We start from the raw sequence: 5,779 nt of genomic DNA on the forward strand, positions 1-5,779 counted from the left end.
TTGCTTGGTCATGCTTATGTCACCATGTGATGTCACCCTCCCTCCTTTGTCGTCTTCTCATTGGTTTAATGACATCATCCCCACTAATCTCTTTGATTAGCTTTTAATTATTTGGCTAATGACCGCTGATCTGTTATATGGTTCACTTAACTTTCATTTTCGTTTATCGTTTGAGGGATCATACCCGGGATCTTATTACTTGGGTTCCCTTAACCTTTCTCAATACATTATATTCCTTTTATGATCCTCTCTCATAATCCTTGAATTTAAATCCTTTTAATAATGTTACCTTATACTCAATTCTTTCGGTATCTGGTGGATTTTTGGGAAAAACCAAAGTGTTCGGAATTGGATTCTGACGATCTTTACATACACTTATATACCATATAGAGTACTAATAAAATATCAGAATATCAATAACAGAACCCCTACATAGTGTGGCATGAAAAGTTTTCTTCGTCAGCATAATCTATAAAATCACTATTCATAAGGGTTTCAAAAATTTCCAAAAATTGGGGTTATTACAGTCTATCTAGCTCTCGCCCTCCTCTATTTGACGGCACCAACTTTGCAACATGGAAAATGAGGTTTCTCATCTATGCTAGATCTCAAGGAGTCAGAGTTTGGATGGCCATAGAAGATGGAGTCATTATTCCTACCAAAATGGTTGATGACATCATCATCAAAAAGAAGGTTAGTGAATACAATGCAATAGAGGAAGAAAGAATGAAAATAGTTGTTAAGGCAGAAATAGTACTCACAAGTGCACTTGCTAAAAAAGAATATAAAAGAGTAAATAATTGCAAGTTAGCACAAGAAATGTGGGACAAATTAGTGGTTACCTACGAAGGAACCACGGATATAAAAGACTCTCGAATGGACACTTTGATCCAAGAATACGAGAACTTTAAACTCCAGGAAGGAGAAAATATCATCGATATGGAAACTAGATTCACTCGCATTGTCGATGAACTATCTCAACTCGGAAAGAGTTATACACAAAATGAAAAGAACCGAAAAGTTCTTAAATCATAACCTCCAAGTTGGAAGGTTAAAGTAACCACAATCAAAGAGATGAACAATCTCAATGATTACAAAATAGATAATCTATTTGGAAATCTTCGTGCATACGAAGAAGATAATTTACAAGAAAAAGTCATTCCAAAAGTGGAAGACAAAAAGAAAAACATGGTTTTAAAATCTATACTAATAAATGAAGAAGAAAACGATGATGAATTAAACGAAGAAATCCAGAATCTCGATGAAGGTGATATTGATTTACTCACGAGACAACTACGTTGTGTGCTTCAAAGCAAAGCTCAAAGATACAATAAATGCTTCCTTAAATCAAATAATCAACAAAGAGTTTTTAACTCAAATGGAAGGCCAAATTACTCTCAAAATTACACTCCTAACTATAAGAGTAATTTTCCGTCAACGAGCTATAATAAAGGCAAAGGTATGCAAAATACTAATGTCTATAACAGCAACACTCCTACTTACACTCCTCCCAAGCAAAAAGAACAAAACACGGAGGAAATACAAGAGGTGTGTTACGAATGTAAACAACCCGGTCACTTTAAACGAGAATGTCCTAAACTTGTAAAAGGACGATCTCTCGTGGCCGAGAACGGGTGGGATTTAAGTGAATATGAAGAAGCTCCGGAAGCTAGTGAAGAAATTATGAATCTATGCTTAATGGCTATCGGGGATGCATCTACTTTAAAGGAAATCTCCACTTCAAATCAAGAGGTAACTCTTTCTTCAAACTTCATTCGATTACATGAATCTAATTTGAATCTTGTAGAAATAAATAATCATGATTTAATTGAACTTGTGGTAAACATTAACAACAAGTATAAATATCTTGCCTAAAGACATCATATATTATTGTCCGAGAAAATGAAACTCGAGGAAATACATTATAATTAAAGTAAAGAGTTTACTCGGATGATGGATTCAAAAGTCCAATATGAAGATGAAATTTCATCTCTAAATAATGAACTCCACTTACTAAAAATTGAGAATAATACTCATAAGGAAAATATTCTCAAACTAGAAGTGGAAAATGTATCATTAATTTTCCAATCTGAAGAAATGGAGAATGAGAAGTTACAAATAAATAAAAATATTTGTAAACTTCATGTTGAGGTGTTGAACTTAAAATACAAAACGAGTCACTCACTCAAGAAAGTTCAACTAAATCTCAAATAAACAATCTTGAAAAAGAGAAAGAGCTACAACAAACCAATGAGCTTAAAGAAAAAGATTTAGAATTAGAAGTTCAATGGTTAAAACAAGAAAATTTCAAGCTCATATCTCAGGTTAAGGATCAAGAAATATTTCTTAACAACAAGATTGATTCCTTAAACAAAGAAAAAGAAAATCTTGAAATTGTTATTCGAATATTTACAAAAGGCAATGAGATATTAAATAAAATGGTACATTCTAAAAATTCCTTCAATCATGAAGGTTTAGGATATGATAAGAATGTCCAACCAAAGAAAGATGTTCAACACCATGAACAAACTAAAAATGATACTCCTAAATCACCTACATTTATATGTTCCTTCTGCAATAGACACGGACATACCGTTTCATATTGTAAATTTAAAAATGGTGAGTTAAAAAAAAGCATATATGGGTTCGAAAAGGATATAAGTCATCCAAAAATGTTGAAAAGAATGTATTCCATCCTAAGATAGCTAATAACAATCAAAGGCAACCTAGATCTCAATTCTTTCAACCACCTATTAGGTTTGAAGAAAATAAATCAAAATATCATGGCATATTTCCTAGAAATAATGCGTATTATCCAAATGATAGAAGTATGAAAAATCAACATGGAAACTCTAAAAATTATGCTAGTACAAGAACATCAAAATTAAATACTACATATCCACGGGGAACACTTTATAATATTAGGAATAATGCGTCTAGAAATCTCTATGTAAATGACAATGCTTATCCAATGCCTAGATTTTTCCATGCAAATTCAAATGTTATTTGTGATGTACTAACCCCAGGACCCTTAAGACAAAAGGGTACCTATGTATTTAATTGATCTATTTTGTAGGTTTGCCTTGATGCTAAGCAAGACCTGTGGTACCTTGATAGTGGATGTTCGAGAAATATGACCGGTAATAAGTCACTCTTGAACAACATTAAAAAGGTCACTGCTGGAAATTTCACGTTCAGAGATAGCAGCAAAGGTATCATTATTGGCATCGGTGACATCGGGAACGAGCACTTCAAGATATCCGATGTACAACTAGTCACGGGACTAAAGTACAACCTTCTCTTGTTGTGGATATGTTGTGAACTTGATGATTTCATTAACAAAACACCTTAGTAGATATTACTTAGTGAAAAATGTAGCACTCAACGGATAAAGAATATAGTCCCGACAGATGACACAATATAGTCCGACGGATGATGATTTATTATCCATCTAGTGAGTAGCTTGTGTAATAATGAGTCTGTAGCACATTTCTGCATACACCTTGTTTAGATTCTGTAGTAGCACTCAAGTCATGCTGACTTTAATTAGATATGCAGAATAGGTTGATTAATTGTACATAGATGATGTCTTCTAATTCTGCATAAATAAAATAAAGTCAAGTGCCAGAAAGCTACCCGACGGATAAACATCAATGCCACTCGACGGATGATCAACAAGGCAACCCGACGGATAATCATGTACCCGACGGATAATCAATTCAAACATCTGTTGACAGTGACAACACAGTCACATGCGTCGAGTGTATGAAAAAGGATTGTGGAAGCCTATTCAACTGGGGTTTAGAGAACAAAGAAGCATTGCCATTTCCATGCTATTATGAAGATTTTCAAAGATGCTGGAATAGAGTAATGAAGCAGCATAGTATTAGACTTGATAGGTTTTGTTTTATTATCTTGTCTTATTACTTTGTATCTTGGTGATATATAAACCAAGAAGTAGCAAATAGAACAACAAGAACAAGACTAAGAACATTATCTCAGAGAAACAATTGTAAGCTACATCATTAGCATTTCTCTGTAAACTTAATTGTACATATTTGTAAGTAGCTGTGAGCTAATCTTGCTACACATAGTTCTCTTGATATAATATATATCTCTGGTGGATACATTCAAATCCACCATAAAGTTTTTAAAGACTTGTGTTTTTAATTACTTGTGTTTTGATTTTACTAACTTCTTATTCCGCACTTTGCAAATCAAACACTTATATATAATTAAGATAGAACATTTTATATCTTTTTGAAAAAGGTTCAAGAATTCCATTCAACCCCCCTTCTGTAATTCTTGTTGCATTGTTAGGGACTAACAATTGGTATCAGAGCAAGCTCTTGAAGAACAAAGAGTTTAAAGATCACAATAAACAGCAAGATGAACAAGAAGGATGTAGGAGTCAAGATTCCTTTTCTGGACAAAGATAATTACCATCACTGGAAGGTAAAAATGCATCTTCACTTACTTTCTCAAGATGAGGCCTATGTAGATTGCATAGAGAGAGGCCCTCATGTACCAATGAGAGCTGCAACTGGAAATGAGCCATCAGTTCCCAAGCCAAGGCATGAATGGTCAGATCCTGATATTGAACAAGTCAGGAAGGATAAGAAGGCCATGAATATTCTGTTCAATAGAGTTGATGGTGACATGTTTGACAACATCATCAATTGCAAAACTGCCAAGGAAGTTTAGGATACAATACAGATTATCTTTGATGGCACTGAACAAGTCAGGGAAAATAAGATGCAGCTGCTAATTCAGCAATATAAGCACTTTCATAGTGAAGATAGTGAGTCTCTCACTGACTTTTTAGTAGATTTCAAAAACTACTAAATGCTCTGAAGTTGCATAGAAGGGTCTATCAGACAAAAGACTCCAATTTTAAGTTCCTTAGATATCTTCCAAAGGACTGGAAACCTATGACAGTCTCATTGAGAAACTCTAAAGATTATAAGGAGTTTACTTTGGAGAGACTGTATGGCATCCTGAAAACTTATCACTACTAGAAATAGTAGATACGACATCAGTGCTTAGACATCGGCATGTAATGCACCCGATGTTAAAATCATGTTTAACATCGGTTTAGAAAAAAGCGATGTTGAATACGAATACTGACATCGGTTTCACATAGTAGGCGTTGTCTATGTTCAGAAATTAAAAAGGCCAAATATGTGCTTTTAACTTTGACATCGGTTAATTTTGTTAACCGTTGTCTATGCTCTTTTTTTTTAAAAATAAAAATTTACTTGTATTTCCCCCCCTTTCCAGTACACTTTTCCCCCGTTTAACTTTAACAAAATTATTGTTCCCCCTTTACACATTTCATTTCCCTCTTTCCAAAACCATCTCCCCTCTTTCCCTGCAGGCCAGACTCTCTCTCTCTCTCTCAAACATCGATGGAAACTCTCTCTCTCTCTCGAACCTGAACTTCATCTCAAACACCACGACTCTTCCTCATCTCTCTTTTCTTTCTTTCTTTTCTTGCCACTCCCTTTCGTAAACCCTAATTAGAAACTAGTACATAATCGACACTAAAATTGGACCTGATTAGGAACCAAATCGAGCTTCAAATTGGTAAGATTAGACCTAAATAGTGGCTTTAGAGCTTGGAAAGGGCCATGGGTTTCGTTCCAAATATATCGTCGAGTTCTTGTGTACATCTCTCTCTCCCTCGCGCTCTCCCCCCCTCTCTCTCCCCCCCTCTCTCCCCTGTCTCTCTCCTGATCTCTTTTATTGTTAGTGTTTCAGTTTATTCATTTATGTTAAA

The sequence above is a fragment of the Apium graveolens genome, chromosome 7 (genome assembly GCF_009905375.1).
Source record: "Apium graveolens cultivar Ventura chromosome 7, ASM990537v1, whole genome shotgun sequence".
NCBI classification, from domain to species: Eukaryota; Viridiplantae; Streptophyta; class Magnoliopsida; order Apiales; family Apiaceae; genus Apium; species Apium graveolens.